This window comes from Sapajus apella, unplaced genomic scaffold (assembly GCF_009761245.1).
Source record: "Sapajus apella isolate SASKATOON/1434 unplaced genomic scaffold, GSC_monkey_1.0 scaffold40, whole genome shotgun sequence".
In the NCBI taxonomy this organism is placed as follows: domain Eukaryota; kingdom Metazoa; phylum Chordata; class Mammalia; order Primates; family Cebidae; genus Sapajus; species Sapajus apella.
Window position 1 is genome coordinate 13,935,163 of NW_022436980.1, and position 20,070 is coordinate 13,955,232.

The 20,070-nt window shown below is 37.5% G+C and overlaps 1 pseudogene; it reads right to left on the reverse strand.

Moving 5' to 3' along the window:
- Positions 1–19,730: 19,730 nt before the first annotated feature.
- On the reverse strand, positions 19,731–19,849 carry LOC116565613 (annotated as a pseudogene).
- Between the last annotated feature and the right edge of the window lie 221 nt (positions 19,850–20,070).

Consider the following 20,070-nt stretch of genomic DNA (forward strand, 5'->3'; position numbering starts at 1 on the left):
AATTCACTGGCTCTGATCCCAACTCAGCACTAGAACTCACCCAAGAGTTGCAGTCCTTGTGTCCTAGATTGCCCTTCATGTTTGTTTAGGGCCTCAGAGCACTCTAGCCAGTGGTGGCAAGGCTTACTAAAACTCAAGTTCTGACTGCCGGGATAGGTGATTCCCCTCTAGCAAGGGCCATTCCAAATGCTCCCTCCATGGGCAAGCATCAGCTGCATATCAACTTGGTTCTGCTTTTCCCTGGGACAGGGCAGCACGGAGTTCAATGCAGTCTCACAATCATCATGTTCTCCCTCCCCAATTGCACAGATTCTCTGTACCATGCAGCCACTGTTGGGGGATGGGGGATGGGTGGCCTCAGCAATTCAAGACAGTTTTTCTTTCCATTTTCAGTGCCTTTCAGTAGGTTAAAACCAGGTGTTATGAGTGCCCACTTAATTTTTGGTTCTTATGAAGGTGCTGTCCTCTGTGTAGATAGCTGTTGAATTCAGTGTTCCTTCCAGGGGGAGGGAGGGGACAATTGATGCAGCCTTCTATTCCGCCATCCTGCTCCTCTCCCTGCATATATTCCTTTTAATATCATATGCCCATACTTTTTTTCTGTCACTCTATTTTTTATAGTCATCATTGTAATGGCTACACTAAAAGTGAGCTTACCACAGTTGACTTGTTTACTCAACTTTAAAATAGTTTGTAAATTTTTACTATTATACATTTTGTCATCCATATAACCTTAGGTTTCATTTTTCTTATCTTTAAAAGGGGATGATACTGTGTCACAGATTACCGTGAAAAGTAAATGAAATATTCTGTATTAAATGTTTAGTGTACTACCTGAAACATCTTTGACTAAAACAAAATGTCAGTTTCCTTTATCTTTTGAGACAAATCTATAGGATACAGACACCTTGCTACAGATAAGTGGATACACATTGTTCAAAAAATAAGAAAGCAGGAAATGCTGGATTTTGTAGCTAGTGGAGCAGGTCACACACTAAGAAACTGGAAAAGATTTGCTGTGAATATTAAATTGTAATTAACATATAAACCATATGTATTTTGGCATTAGATATTTGCTGTTATATGGGTCTGGGAAAGATAGATAGTTTGTTTTCCTTATGCCTCGACTCCGTGTCTGTACCAACAGTCTTTATTCTGCTATAATCCTATGATAGAAGTTTGGACTTAGAGGTTAGCTATGACTCTTTGCTCACAGATGAAAATGCCCATGTTTTATAAACTCAAATTGTCATTTAAAGGAAATGTCTAAATTTACATACGCCCACTCCCTTGGAGATTTCAGAAGCAAAGTGACATATAAAGAACCCGGGTTCAGAAATCAGAAGCTCAGTATTATCTGGTCCAGTGCTGTCACTAACATGCAGATAAAGGCTAGTTACTGGAGGCTGTTTTCTCATTTATAAATAAGTTTTAAAAATTATTTCATCTTGAGATTCTATGACCAGAAGTATGTATGGGAAACAAACATCTTAAATGTTTTATTTTAATGTAAATATCATCTAGCTGAGCAAATATTTACTTTTGAAAGTAGTAGTATGGGAATTAGTTCATAGGCAGAACATCTCTCATACCCAAAGACTGATAGATTGAAATTAAAAATTCAATTTTTTTCTTTTTTTTTTTTTTTTTTTTGAGATAGAGTCTCGCTCTGTCGCCAGGAACCAGGCTGGAGTGCAATGGTGCGATCTTGGCTCACTGCAACCTCCGCCTCCTGGGTTCAAGCAATTCTCCTGCCTCAGCCTCCCCAGTAGCTGGGACTACAGGCACGCGCCACCATGCCCAGCTTATTTTTTTTTTTTTGTATTTTTAGTAGAGATGGGGTTTCAGAAATTCAATTATTTTTACAAAGTGAGTGACAGTGAAAAATAAAATAATTTCATTGTATCTGCTAATGAATTAGCCCCGTGGGCTCCAAAAAATAAACATTTATTCAGACATTTAAAAAAGAAAATTTTTACTGAGTTTAACTGTAATTGAAAACTAGGAATCTCAACATATCATGTATCAATCATTTAGAGCCACTTGGTGGGAAAAATTCTAACCATATGACTCTATCAGTGATAAAAAAATATCATAGTTTATGCCAGACTACCTAGTGATAATGATATATATAACTATTTCAGACTTATATACAACTAAATCAATATAACAATAATGGGAGCTTGAATCTGAATTTCCTGAGAAAACTCATAATTACAATCCTGAAAACCCAGTTTTAAAACTCTCAGCGATAAGATGAGAGTAAGAATCCTCCATTACAGCGAATACAAGTAAATTTCACTGAAGTGTTCTCGAACACTAATGGAAGAACTAAGAGCTGGGAAGGTAGAGCCCAATTCACTTAACTGAGACAGCCTCAAGAAATAGGTGCACTTTCTTTTTTTTTTTTTTTTTTTTTTAAATGAAATGTTTTTCTTTTTTTTTTTTCCCATTTATTTATTTTATTGCATTTTAGGTTTTGGGGTACATGTGAAGAACATGCAAAATTGTTGCATAGGAACACACGTGGCAGTGTGATTTGCTGCCTTCCTCCCCATCACCTACATCTGGCATTTCTCCCCTTGCTATCTCTCCCCAGCTTCCCACCCCCCACCGTCCCTCCCCTATTTCCCCCCAACTGACCCCAGTGTGTAGTGCTCCCCTCCCTGTGTCCATGTGTTCTCATTGTTCAACACCCGCCTATGAGTGAGAACATGCGGTGTTTGATCTTCTGGTCTTCTGTCAGTTTGCTGAGAATGTTGGTTTCCAGGTTCATCCATGTCCCTACAAAGGACCCAAACTCATCGTTTTTGATGGCTGCATAATATTCCATGGTGTATATGTGCCACATTTTCCCTATCCAGTCTATCGTCGATGGGCATTTGGGTTGGTTCCAGGTCTTTGCTATTGTAAACAGTGCTGCAATGAACATTCGTGTACACGTGTCCTTATAGTAGAACGATTTGTAATCCTTTGGATATATACCCAGTAATGGGATTGCTGGGTCAAATGGAATTTCTATTTCTAGGTCCTTGAGGAATCGCCACACTGTCTTCCACAATTGTTGAACTAAATAGCTACATGAGTGGAAGACTAAATGACTGTTCTATCGCAAATATCTGTGCTACATAAAAGAAAACCTGTAGAAATTGAAAACCCAATTGTTGAAGTCAAGAGATATAAGTAAAGATTGGGATGTCCGTTGTGTTTAGGTATACAGTGGGAAAGAACAAGCAAATAAGAATGTAAGAAATGTCTTTCTATGCTGGACTATTGTCTGTGAATTCCATAAGAAATGGAAGCTGGCATAGTCCATTACCTAGAAATAAAACACATTTTCAGATAAATTGGCCATTTTTTCACAAGGTCATAAAAGCTCAGCCAGCAAGAAAGTCAAATAGAAATGAAACAAATAGGCTTACATAGATCATTTTAAGCTGATTAGTCATTCATGTCATTTTCAGTTCATAGACTCGTTAGCAGGCAAAGATTGGACTAAATGACAGGGGACCTTAATGATACGTTTTGAGGTAAGTGAAAAAAATGATACAAGCAAAAAGAACACATGCAGCAATTCCATTACCCTTGCCTACGTTAGAAAATGCAAATGGAATGTGAGGAGTGCTAGTCATGGTGGCCATTACTTGTTTAGAATATTCTTATAGCTGGTTTAGTAGCAAATGCTTCTTCCTTCTCTGTTAAACATACATTTTGGCCCTCTCTACTGGAGTCTATGAGCTGGGGATGTGATTAGAATCATGTTGTGAACACTCTATCAAAATTCAAACCCATCATACTTTTTCATGTGTCGTATGAAGATCTTCACTCTTGTTTTCACATACATAATTGCTTTTCTGTTAATTGTGCTCAATAAAATCTTTACCACATTTCTGGAAAATAGGAAAGAGACGTACAAACAGTAGTTAAATTTAAGGGAATAAGAACATTATCCTAGCTATTATTTGCCCAAGAAAAGGTTTGTCTACCAAGATTGTCAGGTATTTTGAAGGTAATAGTAATGCATTATAGTGGTATAGTTATAATGGAGGACTGGTTCTCATCACTGCCCTATCCACCAAGTACATGGATTGTGCCTTTCACAGTTCTACTGGGACATCCTTCTCCTGAGGATCCAAAGATCCAGCCCTTTGCCGGCAAGTGTGGACAAAAGTCCTTAGGTCTACATATGATAGCTGGTTGCTTTAGAATGGTGACACACAATTCTCATCTCAGTGGTGACCCATGGCATGCAAGCATTGCTTTGGTTACCCATGGATCCCTGTGCAGGTGATGCATCTATCCTGATTCTGCTTCTCTCTTTATGGTCAGGCCAGGTGCTCTTCTGGAGTCGCCTTCACTTCCAGGAGCTCACTCCTTCATAGTCTCCTTCCTGCATCCAGCCCAGGTGATCTTTATTCTCCAAAAATAACCAGAGCCCACTGGTTATTCTTGGAAAATTCCGTCTCTGATTGTTCTTGAGAGGTGAAGAAGAGGCTCACCAAGTTGGATGAATTGTGCTAGGCCAGATTTTTGAGAATTATTTAAAGACCAAGATAATTTCAAACAGCTGCAAGATAAAAGTGGCCATGCTGCTGACATCCATTGGCTTCTGAGAATTAGTACCTGTGTCTCTTGAATTTGTGTTTTGATCAGTCATAGCAATATCTACACACTTTGGGAAAATACTTGTTTACTGTAAGAAAGGCAGTCTATCAATATAAATATAGGCTGTGGAACTGAGCTGCCTGGATTTAAATGTGGATATGGGTCTGCCACTTATTAGTGGTGTGGCCTTTGGTAAGCTAACCAAGATTTCCATGCCTCAGTTTCATTATCTGAAAAATGAACACAACAATAGTACTTATTTTGTAAGGTTGTGCTAAGAATTAAATAAATTATTACAGATAAAGGGCTTAGAACAAGTAAGTGCTTAGAATTTACTTTCTCAGTATATATGAGAAATTATTATTATATATGGAGCATCTATTGGGGCTAAGAAAACAATATCAAAATGAAGCCCTTAGCAGAAGCCTCAGAAGAAAAGTATTTCTCTGACCTTCTCCAGCCCTCCTGTCTCTTAGCCCCATGCTCTCCTAAGACTATCCATAGAAACTAGAAGCCGTTTTCCTCAAGGCATGTGATAGAAACTAGAATCCCTTTTTCCACAAACCAGCAATAAAACTTAAAAATATGACTCTTTCCTGGCTGGGTGTGGTGCCTCACGCCTGTAATCTCAGCACTTTGGGAGGCTGGGGCAGGCGGATCACCTGAGGTCAGCAGTTCAAGACCAGCATGGTCGACATGGCAAAACCCTGTCTCTACTAAAAATACAAAAATTAGCTGGGCATGGTGGGGGGTGCCTGTAATCCTAGCAACTTGGGAGGCTGAGGCAGGAGAATCGTTTAACCCGGGAGGTGAAGGTTGCAATGAGTCGAGATCACACCGTTGCACTCCAGCCTGGGCGACAAGAGTGAAACTCCATCTAAAAAAAAAAAAAAAATTACCATTTTCCTTCACCTTCCCATACAGAAAATAACTTAGCTACTTGTTTGACTGTAGGTCATAAGACCCCTTTCCAGAGTGGGTCCTACCCTATACCCAAGAGAAAGGATGCATGCTCAGAGAGACCAAGAAAAATCCAGACAGGTATTGCTGGGTTTCCCTACCCAGTCTATTAGTATTAGATCACTACCTTGTTGTCCAACCATATTTCTGTACAGCTTTCCATGTTTTGTTGCAGCTAAGCATAAAAATTGACAATCTCCCCTGTCTTTTAATTTTCATCTTGAAAGCTCCCATGAATACCTGTTAAATTTGTATGTCTTTTCTCCAGTTCATCTGCTTTTTACAACTTGATTTTCCAGTGACCCTTCAGAGAACCAGGGGGAACTTCCCTCCTTCACTCCTATGCACACATACTGTTTATTGAGCCTACAAAGCTTGTTTATAGCACAACCTCTCTAAGTTTTTAAGGACAAGAAGTTTTGAGATTCCATTAAATGACATAACAGATCTGGTAGCATATGACCTCCATCTCTAAGATATATGCCAAACTAAGATATCTGTTTGACCCTACATGTTTAAGATGGAAGAATTAATAAATTGGCTCTTGTCAGGTGTAAGAGACAGAATATTTTCAACCTAGCCAATTAGGAGAAGGCAAACTATAATTTGAAGGATCATGAAAGATCAGCATTAATCTGTTGCTCTACATGTAGGAAATCCCCGATGCCTTTAGCCAGGTTAATCACGTCTCTCTGGGCTCCACTTCTAACCATGAACAAATTACCTCCTTGTCTCTTCTGTGGCTGACAGGCAATTTTAGTGATAAATAAAGTTGAAGACTTTCAAAGTAAAGTTTGAATTACTTTGCATATATTTACACACATAAACAAAGCAACATTTGGCAATTTAAGATTTGTCAGGATAAAAGACATTTAATAAATTTATCACCACCTAGTTGTTCCAGAGGCAAACACTAATTTTGATGCAATTAATCTAAGCATTCAAAGAGTGAATTAATGCATTTCTAAATAACTTACTGTGCCTTGCTGCCACCTTTGCAAATCTTACATCCTTTTATGTGGAAGCCTCTTTCTCTAATTTAATTTCTCGTACCTTTCCTAAACTTTTGGGACCCAAACACTTAAAGGCATATGGAGAAAGGAATTTCTCACTCTCCTAAATGCAAATATCCATGGAAAAGGAGAACAAAATATTTTGATGGTGGCTTTTTAAAATAATCTACCTGATCCCTATTATATGATAATAAATCACTTTCATGAATCGATTAAGAAAAAAGGTTGCCTCTTCCCCTCTACTTTATAGACTGTAATATACTTCAGACTATTCAATAGAAAGTATGGATAAAAACATTCTGGCGTAGTGGAGTTGTGAGGAGGGGACAGTAGCATGGCACAGCTATCTTAACAGATTGAATTTGGCAATGTTCCTCTGCATAGCTTGCCAGTAAGTGAATAAGTGTTGCTAGCTGTAAATAGAGATTGCTGGAAGAGGCTAAGTTATCAAAACAGGACAGTTTAGTCTGTTCTGGAAGACCAAGCAGGAGACTATCATTGAAGTATGTAATGTTAACGTTAGGCAAGTTTAGATTTTTATTTCACCAGCCATCTACCTTGAGGGCTCACAATCTGTTATTGGTAGGCCCTCAGCTGGTTTGCAAAATGCAAGGTCACACAGTAAGTCATTATTGGACTTGAAATGATGATTTGGGCAGTTTCAAGGACCTGCTAGGCCAGTGCGCCGTGACAGGAAGTTCTCTCCTTCAGTGATGGCATAGCTATATGGAAGGCTAATACAAGCACAAAGCAAACAGATACCTCTCTGGCTTGCAGAGAACACATAAGGAGTTTGGAGAGTTTTTCATTTCTAAAGCAGTTGAGTTATTCCTCCCATCTCTAACACCAAAAAATTCCAAACTGTTTAGAATACAACTGGAGCAGGCAGAAATATCGAGTTATCCAAAATCAAGTACACAGTAAAAAAAACTTAGAGAACACTAACTGTTTTCTTGGGTCCAGAAAAAAGAAGCTAGGCGGTGAACTTAGATTAAGTGCATTTCTCAAGGTAACAACACGTAATTACATCCTCTGACGCAACTAAGACCCTAAACTAAGTCTGTGTGATTGTGCAGACAGATTCTATTCATGTCAACCAAATGGCTTATTTTTATGAATCCAAAATGTTTTCTCCTAAAAATACCCCCAAATATTATCTTATTACAATACAACATTTTGCTTGCTGTTTTGAGACATGAGTCCATAGAGCTGTTCTTTCTCCAATGCAAGAACTTTTCCACTTCTTGTCCAGATAGGAGGAAATATAGTTTTACTCTGATTTTTCGTCATTTTCTCCCCATGCAAGGCATCTACATTGACTATAATTTTGCTAAAAGGAAAAATAGCCAAGTAAATAATTCATGTTTAAACTATATGAGATGTTCTTGCCTTGGAATAAACCTTGTTAAAACAGTAATACTTGATAAAACAAACAAAAAAACCACACACGCGCGCGCGCGCGCGCGCACGCACACACACACACACACACACACACACACACACACACACACACAAAGTAGTGGGTCAGTGAAATATCTTAACTTCCCTGAACATGGTCTTTTCTGTCCCTATAGCGCAGTCACTGTGGGCTAGCGCCCAGGTCTAGACTGCTCAAGACAGGGAAAGCAGAGGGCAGGGACTGCCTATGAGTTGACAGAACCTGTAGACTTTGACTCCTGAGATAACCAGTTTCTTATTAGCTTTTTCTTTTCTTTTCTCTTCTTTCCTCCTTCCTTCCTTCCTTCCTGCCTGCCTGCCTCCCTTTCTCTCTCCTCTCTCTCTATCTCTCGTTTTCTTTATTTCTTTCTCTCTTTCTTTCTGACAGTTTCGCTCTGTCACCCAGGCTGGAGTGCAGTGGTGTGATCTTGGCTCACTACAACCTCCACCTCCCAGGTTCAGGCAATTCTCCTGCCTCAGCCTCCTGAGTAGCTGGGATTACAGGCACGCGCCACCATGCCCAGCTAATTTGTGTCTTTTCAGTAGAGATGGGGTTTCACCATGTTGGCCAGGCTGGCCTCAAACTCCTGACCTCAAGTGATCCCTCTGCCTTGGCCTCCCAAAGTGTTGGGATTACAGGCCTGAACCAGTGCACCTTTTTTTTTTTTAATTGTTTCTCATATGGAGATGGGGAGGGTGTTAGGAAAAGAAGGACTGACATTCAGAATGGCCTCTAGCCACTTATGTATTTGTCATTCCAAGAATGTTATAGACTTCCTTCGTTTTTTTGTTTGTTTGTTTGTTTGTTTTTACTTTTATGTTAAGTTCTAAGGTACATGTGCAGGTTTATTATATAGGTAAATTGTACATGAACTTGCTTCTTTTTGCACTGTTGTCAATGCACTTCAGCCAAAGGCCACCAGGAACACATCTGTCACTGAAGGGAGTTAGGTTTATTCGACTTACTGCAACAGGGAGAACATGCACTATGGGGAGCCATGGGGCCCTGAGGAAGAGAAGGCTCCTTGCAGAATCTTGGCTCTATTAGGTGCTTTTGGAGAGGATTCTAGGAAGCAGGGCTTGGCTCTAGATTGGATGCCATCAGAAAGCAGGGGTAACTCTACGTGCGCATCTTACAATTCTTATCTAGAAACTAAAAAGAAGGAAGCAAGCCTGTTTGGTAAGAAGCAGCAATTATTCACATTAGCCAGGATAAACAGATGTTTGATCATTTTTTTTATGGTTGGAAATGTGTATGATGTTATCTATCATCAGACAAAACTGTTCAGTGGTCTTGTTTTGTGAAGAAACAAGACCATGGGTGAAACAGAGTGGTCTTATCTCACATTGGTGTTGTGTGAAATTGTTTATATTCAACAAGAGAATACCATGGCAAATTCACGAGTGCTGGTCCAACTCCTTGCACGGCAAAGCCCAGCGAATAGTACTGGCCAGCTCCCGGCTGTCACCAGGTATGTTTCTTTCTCATTACTAAGAGCCCATCCTTCAGGAAACATGAAAATTCTGAGATTAGTTGTTGCCATCAAAACATTGGTTGGTTTTATTCTTGAGCATAAGAGACACTGGGGAGTTAAATTTTCGTGTATAAACTAAGGGTCTAGGATTGTGGAGAAACAGCACATTTTTCTAATAAGGCCTTTAATTCGGACCAGGAATTCATATTCTCAGACACAATTTTCCATTTACTAGGAAGCAGAGCAGGACACACACATATAAAAAGGTTAAATCTGTTAACCAGTTTTGTGAGTATGTCTCTGTATAGCTATGTAAATCCGTGTGCGTTCAGTGATTAATGCAGGCACTGATTACCACTGCAATAAGGTGAGAATAATCAGTTACACTGTACAATTGTATCAGGTTTGAACATTTCTTCACTCAATTGACCTGGAACACTCTTTAGTTTAGGGAGATTTATTTAAAAGTCACAGTTACCACATTGTGGAGGTAAGATGAGTCAGAATATAGGTTCTAGAAAAAGAAATAGTCCTCCAAAAACTTGGGAGTTCTAGTTTTGGAACTTTAACCATTAAAACATTGTATGGCCATGGACAAGTCACCTCACATCTTTACCTGATATTCTTTTTTTTTTTTAAACAAAAAAGCTTGACATAGAGCAATGGTTTTAAAATCTTTCAGGCTTAGAATTATTTATTTGAACAAAAATTTCCAAAGAGTCTTAATGGACAAACAGAAGAAACTTAAGTAAAATCTGGTAGCAGTGGTTGAAGAGGTTTTGAAGCTGGGCATTTAGGATTTGAGTAATGCTCACGTGGCCTCATTCTTGCTTCCTGGGCTGCCACCAAACACTGAGAAACTTTGGACTCAAATAGTTAACAATTTCTGATTTGAATAATTTCTCTGAGGTCTCCCATAACTCAAGCATTCTGTGAATCCATGATTCTCTCTGGGAATGAAGGCATGGGATAGACCTTGAGAGGAATAATTTGGAGAGGGTTGATTGCGTCTCACGATTTCTGCGTATATCAACTGGCTAATCATCAGTTTATGCTGAGGTTAGAACAGTAACAATAACTAGCGCAGTTCATTTTCCTAGTTGCTTTTAGAAACATGCACCAGAAAACAGGTTCTAATTCTAAAGTCTTATAAATGTATGAGAAAGACGGGGTGAGACAGTATTTAATCCAAATCGTGTTATTATTAGTTTTTTTTTTTTTTTTTTTTTGGTGAAAACAATGTCACATTGCTGTTACTATTGGTTTCCCGTAGCTTCATGGCAACTTCACGCACATGAGAATATAGCCCTGCAGTACGGCACATCCTTTCATTAGATTTTAAACACGATTGAATAATTATGGAATTACAGAAGAGCTGCAAAGATACTACATCCTTCACACCATTTTCTTTTGTCTCCTAATGTTAGTATCTTACATAGCCATGGTAAAGTTATCAAAACTAGGAAATTAACAGTGGCACATGCTAATTACTAAATTCCAAACTTTACTTGGCTTTCATAGTTTATGCACTAAAGTCCTTACTTTGTTCCAGGGTCAAATCCAGGCTCCAACATTGCATTTAGTTGCATATCTCCTGAGGCTCCTCTAATCTGTGACAGTTCCTATGGCTTTCCTCGTTTTCATTACCTTGACTTGTTGTTGTTACAGAGTCTTGCTCTTTTGACAGGCTGGAGTGCAGTGGTGCGATCTTGGCTCACTACAACCTCTGCCTCCTGGGTTCAAGCAATTCCCCTCCCTCAGACTCCTGAGTAGCTGGGACTACAGTCGTGCATCACCATGCCCAGCTAATTTTTTGTATGTTAGTAGAGACAGGTTTCACCATGTTGGTCAGGGTGGTTTAGATCTCCTGACCTCATGATCAGCCTGCCTAAGCCTAAAAGTGCTGGAATTACAGTCATAAGCCACTGTGCCTGTCCCTGCCTTGACAATTTTAAGAGAGTATTGCACAGTATTTTGTAGAATATTACTTGATTTAGATTTGTCTGATATATTTTTATGATTAGATTGAAGTTATGAATTTTTAGTACAGCTGTCACTTCTCACCACATTATATCAGGGATACATACATAGATATGTGTTATTACTGGTGATGTGACTCTTGATCAATTGGTTAAATGCCATCTGCCAATTTTATTTATCACTTTTTTGGAGGTCTCATGGTTTTTGGGAAATCCAGAGTTATGTTTCCGCCACCACAATAATGTTCAGAAATATTCGATCACCCCCAAATTTTTCTCATACTGTTCCTTTGTCCCCTCACTTTTCCTGTCCCCTATCTCTAGCAACCATTGATCAGTCATCATGATAGTCCTGCCATTTCAAGAATGTTGCTTACAGAGATTCATATAATATGTAGATGTTTTGTCTGACTTCTTTCACTTAAAAAGGCATTTTAGATTCTTCTGTTATTGTATGAATCAGTTGTTTCCTTTTTATTGTTCCATTTTTATTTATTAACAAATACAAGTGATAAATATAGATTTTGCCTTATAAGTTTGAAGTAGAAGTCAGATGGAAGTGAAAACAAATGGGAAGAGTGGTTGGTGTATATTGTCATGTAATCTTTCCTTATGGCTATCATTGATTGACATTTTTAATAATGTAAACATTATTCTTGGAATAACTATCAACTGAGGACAGGCTGAACTTAATTTTATGGAGAATTTAAAGCGTGCCACATGCATTATCAGATAGAGTCTTTGTTGTACTTTTCTTATAGAAAGGAGGATGCTCAGTAATGTCTGTTAATAATTACAATATGCCAGCAAAAACTCTTGACTAAATGCAAAGTCGCATATCTTGCCATTGCCTAGGGTAGGGGAGGCATCAAACTCAATATGCCACCTATAGTCTCCTTGTTTAATTCATCAGAGTTGTTTAATTCACCAGAAATCCCACTTCCTAGTTATTCAGGCTCATATAAGTGATGTTATTCCTATGAAGCAGTCTAAGAAAATAACCCATATCAATGGACAAAAGATGCAACGGAGCTTAAAATAGCTTACGATCAAAGAGTTTAGAGGCTGGATATAGTGGCGCATGCCTTTAATCTCAGCACTTTGGTAAGATGAGACAGGTAGACTGCCTGAATCCAAGAGTTCAAGACCAGCTTGGCCAACATGGCAAAATCCCATCTCTACAAAAAATACAAAAACTAGCCGGGCATGGTGGTGTGCACTGGTAGTCCCCGCTACTCGTGCAGCTGAGGTAGGACGATCACTTGAGTGCAAGATATGGAGGTTGCAATGAGCTGAGATGGCATCACTACACTCCAGCCTGGGCAACAGAGGGAGACTGTGTCTCAAATAAATAAATATGAGCTGAGATCACATCACTTTACTCCAGCCTGGGTGACAGAGGGACATACGTCTCGAATAAATAAGTAAATGAATAAAATGAAATAAAATAGAATTTGATAAATAATCAATGTTAAAATGAAATGATCATCCAAGCATAGCATGAAACTGGAGAAAGCTTATGTTTTGTAAACATTTTTTTCTAAAAAGCCTTAGTAATTAATTCTGGTTTGTTGTTAATTTTACTACTGATAATCTTAAGGGGGTTGACAGAAATTTCTTATATGGTATAAGCTATGAAATATCTTATCAATAACCCCTGTATTAGTGTTCTATGATAATATACATTAACTTGATAAACAAGGGGCCATTACCGTCTATCACTGCAGTGATCCATACATTGAAGACTCCCTAAGTACATGTTGACACAATATTGCAGCACTGATCCATGAATTAAATATGCTTTGGATCCGAGTCATTATAAGTTTAATGGAAAAAATCCACCAATTCCATTGAAAAGTAGCAGTTTTGTCTCTGTGATCAATTCTTCCATAAACACATTTTCAATGTCTCCCAGTAATGAATATTCTTTCTGAACCACCCCTGCTTATTGTTATATGACTTCCTCAACATTCAAAGTCCCATTTTGTATCGACTATTTGAAACTCCTTGAGTGTCACGGCAGAGATCTATAGAATAATTGCAAAATAGCATTCACACAAATGTAATTCTTTTGTGTATAATGGAAAGCAGTATTTTATTCTTTTAAAGGGCTAGGCGTAATAACGACTCAATAGACTTAAAATGAAAGAAAATTAAAATTTTATTTGGGTCATTATTCAGTCCATCCTTCATTATAATACATTCATAAAGTTATTGTCATGGCAGAGAGAGCACAAGAAATGTGACAATGTTCCCTTGTACTTAGCATTTACTCTTTTTATTCCATCACTTTTATTCTATATATATTAAATGTTTCTTAGTACATATTATGCAAGATCATAATATAGTTTCTCAAGTATTTACAATAGAGTTGTTATATGTATTAGACTGACAAACTTTCTTTACTCCACTGAACACATACTAGATACTGCTTCTGAAGAGAAAAGATCTTAATTATAGGAACAGAAAACTGATGAAAAGGAATGATTAAGAAGGCTTAAAGAACTATCATAAAAATAATTGGGGGAGATTTTACTTTGAAATGGGAGATAAGGTAAGAGAATAGGTAGAACAGTAGGGAAAGAGTAAAAGAGATTTAGACAGGACAAAAATACTCTCAATGGCCTCACTTTAATCAGTTAACCAAGGATTGAAAGAACTGAAGAAAGAAGAAAATAAAAAGCAATTTAGATGCAGCTCCTCCTATTGGTATACCAAATGTATATTCTCCAATATTTCCCCAAGGCAGCTTGACACCTAGTACTGTCTCTCTGCTCTTTTCCTGCTGTAACTTTCTAATCCTTGAGTTCTTGAAAACAAAACAAAAAACATAGAAAAGCTTTCTCCTACTTTTAATGCTTAAAGTAATAATCATCGTATTTCTCCATTTGTCTTTATTTGTGTCTTTTTTGGACCCTGTAGCATTTTCTGTTTTTCTGTCCTTCCTTTGTCTTCATTTTGTCAGAATCATAATATTCAGAACATTCTGTGAGTGTTTGTTCAGGTGTATGATGTGCCAAGGAACTGACGCCTATATCACCTTATGGATGCCAGTGATGAATCTACTCTTGTAGCTGATGAGGCTGGTCTGCCTTGCTTCCCTCAGTGCTAAGTAGCATAAAAAGCTGTAGCAGAGAATCAAAACTGGAATGTGCATGTATGATGGGTAGGACTAAGAGCAGATTTGGAGAGGAGAGCAAAGGCAGTGATACTGCTGAGTTCCTGGGCCCAGAGATATGTGTGTTGCTCTTAGCAGGGGTGGTACACTCCCACAGGTGAGGGTGAGAGACAGGGAGCTGAAGGCTGGAAAAAAGAAGAGAAAGAGGAGTGACAGGGCTAGTAGGAAGTGAAATAAATGCACAAAAAGTGAAATCAATGAAAACCATATCTTAACTACTATTTTCCAGGGTGCCTGCCATGTGCTTTCACAACGCATTATCACATTCATTTCTCAAAACCTTGTAAGGTTTACATGAGTGTCTTGGGTATGAAATTGTCAAATTAGGTAACTTTAGCAACTGAAGCTTCCAAACTCAGTGGCTACTTGAGATTAACCGTGAATGGTGATGATTGAGAATGGGCCCAGGAAATTCTCAGCAATAATTAGAATAGGAGATATTCACTAGGGAAGAGGACAGGACAGATAGAGGGAAATGTGGAATATGCCACGTGTGTGAAATATTCCACTGTTATTAAAATATGTGCTTTAAATATTAAAAAATAGCTTTAAAAAGACCAAGATACCTCCTCCTCCTACGGGTCTAAATACATAATGAAACTAATATTGCTTTGTTTACCTAGATTGACTACTATCCAAGATGGCCTTAGGTTCCCCTCAGCATACCTAAACGTTTGACACATTTCTTCCTGATTATAGGCCCCTGACCTCCCTTTTCTTAGAACATTGACTTTAGAAAACTAATAATTGCAAATTCTTTGTCTGTCCCTTTGAGATATAAATCATCTTCCATCCTCTTGCCAGTTGTTCCACCCGGGAATATCTTTTTCAAGGACCTGGGAGCCATCCCTTTGGCATGTCATCAATAACAGTGCCCTTCTCTCCCAGTCCTTGTGGGAGAGTGGGAGCCTAATTTTGATAAGTGCTAACTAGCAAATATATATGGCCTAATCACGTTGACCAATCCACCCCCACTAAAGTTCTCCAGTACTTTTCCACTAGCTCATTTCGAAGTTTCAGTTTTGTATGAATGTTGAGTGCCTGTTTTGAGCTCCTGCAGCCTCACTCATAATGCAGGTATTTTCCAGTGCTAACAACTCAGGGAAACCATCTGACTTGAATTTACTATTATAGTGCCTGTCTTTCCTTGCAGCTTATCATTGTCTATGTGCTGGCCTAGAGGGTCTTCTTTGATGTGATGAAGGTGGTTGTGCTTTTTTGAAGTTATATATTTGTATTCTGTAACCCTTAAGGACTTTGCCTGACTTTCAACCATACCACGAGGAACTCACGTATAGATAGTTTTCACTGATTGGCTTTTTATTTTATACATGTGCATGTTGATTTCTCAATGGTAGGATCCATTTTCTATTTATTTTGCATTCTCTACCCAGAGTATATTTTACAGTGCCATAAGTGAAAAAAATGTATATTATTTAGGTGTATAAAACCTTTTGAACCATTCTGGTAAGATTTAGAATTTAGAATTTGGCTCACTAGAACAAGGATTATATAATTTCAATCAACTACACAATCTTTAATTTTTAAAAAATCTGTGTTGTAGGACACTCTAAATATGTTTTACATAGGTATTGATTTCATTTTTATAGAGGAGAAAAAATATCAACAGCAACTTAGGCCCACTGGATGGATTTGAGGTCTTCCTTCATTCCCAGCATGTCTATCAGAAGGATGCCAATGAAGGGTCATGACTCAGATGGAAACAAACCTCCAAATGCCCGTAAACCAAAGATAACTCAAGGTCAGATGAGGTTACAGGTCTTAACTAGTCATGAAAAGAAGAAAACTATATTCAGTTTTATAGCCCCAAAGTAATGAAATTCCCTTTAAAACCATGTCTACTTTTAAAATGTTTAGGGAAATGCTTAAAATAAAAAATGAAAGACGTTAATATACAAAAATATAAGTTCTGCATCAACCTTCTAAGAAATATTTTCTACCTTCTATGTAAACAATTCAGAACTAAATCTCATATAAAAGAGATACCTTTTTTTAATCAATAAGTAAGAATGACAATTAAACATTATACATTTCTTTGGAAATCCATAGGCCATGGAGTTATTAGCTCGATTGTCACTGAAAGACCCTAAAACCATGTCTAAAGTACAAATCAAACACATACCAGGACACTTACGAAGAGCTGTCATGTTATTATTGCAAGCAATGAGAACTTAGAAGGCTGAGATTAGCTATCTTCAGGAAGTTTTCCAGAAGCAGTGAGTTCTGTACTGAGAGTTGTAGACATTATTGTTGAGATTTAGGAGGCTGGCTTTGCTATAAGGCATCAGGAAATGATCGATGGAGAAGGTAATCATTGAAAATGCTATAACATGTGGCATGTGATGAAAATATGTTGAAATTGATTCAAGAAACCTAGAAAATGGTGGTGGGGCAGCTGGGAGAAATAAAAACTTCTCAATAGTTAATATTTTCCCAAATATATTATCTAAGAGAGACAGCAGTCTGTCTCTAGAAACTCAAAGGCACCCATCCATTTTTTACTTAGCTTGAATGCAATAAAATATTCATTGAGACCATAAACATACTGACCAGAAAACACTAAAATTACTAATTTTGTTTCTCAGATACCATGATACTGGGTGGGGGAGGTAACCTTGGTAGGAAATATCAACATAACAGTTCACTTCTAAGGTTTACTGCAAGTTTTAAATTAATCAAATTTCTAGCCCTTAACAGCATAAAAATGTACATTTTATGTCTATAACCTAAAATTTAGATTGATCTTGGGTCAAAGGATACTAAATTTTCAGACTTGTAGGATATTGTAACTGAGTTATAACTGGCCTTTACACAATCGTCTAATGTTTCTTCTTTCTCAGCTTCTCAAACACATCAGTAACACAAATATCTGTTATGTTTTTCAACATCATATTTATGGCAATTCCAAGTCATTCACCAGAACATATGTCTACACCTAAAACCTTTTATGAGTATGTATAAAAATACACCATTATAGACCAATATAACTTTAATTTTCTTGCCAAATAAATATATCCTTACTAAATATTCCAAATATTTTCTACCATGGCAGAAACTCTATAGTAAAGTTTTTGTTGAGAAGCATAACCATAACTTTCAATTAAAAATACTAATCAGTTGAGACAGCATAATGGAGCCTTCTGATTCCAAAGCCTTCTATAAAATATGAGGGAAAATAGTATGTTGGTTTTCTGCGTTTATAATATCTCATAGTCTTGTGTGGCAATGGGAAGATGATGTTATCTGCTTTCTATTAATAATTATACATCTGATTATTTACCTTTAACTTATCAATCATAAGCCAGGGGCTGGAGTTAAGTAGATTTTATTTTCAGGCTCTTGCCTGATCTATGATTGTCTGCTGGTTAAGAGGCAGTAATGAAGGCTATTTGGCCCACATTGCTTCCAGAAATAGGTTTAGCATTCCATAAATCCTATGTTTTTACTTTATTTATTGCCACTCAGACATGCAACCTTTATCTTGTTCATCTACTTGGAGTCTAATTTAATTTACTGATGAATGTGCATTACTCAGTCAACCACAAAGTGGACTCGATTCAACTATAACTATTGTAAGCTAATTGTTCTGTGTTGGATTTAAAGCTGATAATGATGTACAGTGACAGGTGTAACAAATTTCTGATTACCACATTCAATTACTTTTGGTGCATCCCACATATCAGTGTGCCAAACGCTTAATTCATTTAAAGTTTTAACAAAGAATATGGGATGAGATGATTAACTAGGGAGACTCCCAGGGCAGGTCTTGCACTTTTGATATTATTAAACAACTCCCTCTATTTTGCTTTACATGTTGATTTTAGAATCTAGCCTGTGTTGTAGAAAACGTCCTGGTTATTTGCCACATGTTCCTATCTGGAAACAGACTATGTAGCATGCTGAGATTGCATTAATATATATGTCAATAAATTAATATTTGTGGTTTACCAATTCATAAATAAATTTATTTTCAAAGATCAATGATAATGTATATGAAGATGTTATTTATTTTATAACTGACTCATTTCTTTCTTTTTTTTCATTTTTTTTTTGAGACAGAGTTTCACTCTTGTTGCCCAGGCTGGAGTGCAATGGTGCTATCTCAGCTCACCACAAACTCCACCTCCCAGGTTCAAGCGATTCTCCTGCCTCAGCCTCCTGAGCAGCTGGGATTACAGGCATGCACCACCATGCCTGGCTAATTTGTTGTATTTTTAGTAGAGACTGGGTTTCTCCATATTGGTCAGACTGGTCTTGAACTCCCGACCTCAGTTGATTAGCCCACTTCGGCCTCCCAAAGTGCTGGGAATACAGATGTGAGCCACTGTGTCCGGACATCACTGACTCATTTCTAAGTCTATATTTATTGATGATATCCCATTACAAAGAACAAGGACCTAAAAAATAAAAATCACCTTATTTTAATCATATTTCTGTAATTATGCAAAGATGAGATTAATACTTAGGAAAATTGACTTATAGTGTTTTACTCTTTGAGCCAGTGGCATAGCTAGTAAAAGATAATTTTAAGGTATGCCGATATATAAAGACAACCTCATTTTTTTCCTATAAATATAAAGGTTGATAAAGAGATACAAAGGTTGATAAGAAGCTGGAGGAAGATTCTGATGGATGATGACAGAGTTTGAAAACAAGTTAATAGGTATATCAGAAAGAGGCTTATTATCCTTTACAAAATAAAATTCAACTATGTCCACAATGTTTTTTTTTTTTTAACCCTCCTTATCAGGAAGGAGGTATTTGAGTAACACTGACATTCCTCACTGTGGTCATTGTGTGTTACATATTACTGAATAATCAGATGTGGTGTTGAAGGGCTCGCTGTCAGGCTTCACAGGGACACCTGGTTATCTAATGTGTGTGCATATTTATACACTCACCATGACCATCATAAAAAGTGATGCATAATGCATAACATGTCTAGAAGTCTCTTTGTATTACATATTTGCTAAAAGGCAATTTAAAATCAATATTTTTCTTTTTTAATTATTTTTTATTTTTTTCTTTCTTTATTTTTGTATTTATTTTATTATTTTTTTTAAGCCTACAGCACCCAGTATTCCCAGGCGTTCTCCCATCCAAGTACTAACCAGGCCCGACACTGCTTAGCTTCCAAGATCAGATGAGATCAGGCGCGTTCAGGGTGGTATGGCCATAGACTAAAATCAATATTTTTCACATTTTTCAGGGTGTAATGATCTATCAGCTACTTGAAATTATTGGTGTATCCTGAGGGAGCATGTAATCAATACTGTGCTTTCTGTCATAATTAGCAATACCTTTTTCCTAGGTTACATACTGATTTGTTCTGAGGTTGTCTTCCTTCAAAAATCTGCCCACAACCCTAGCCCAGACTTTATAAATTCTAATTTTTAAGATTG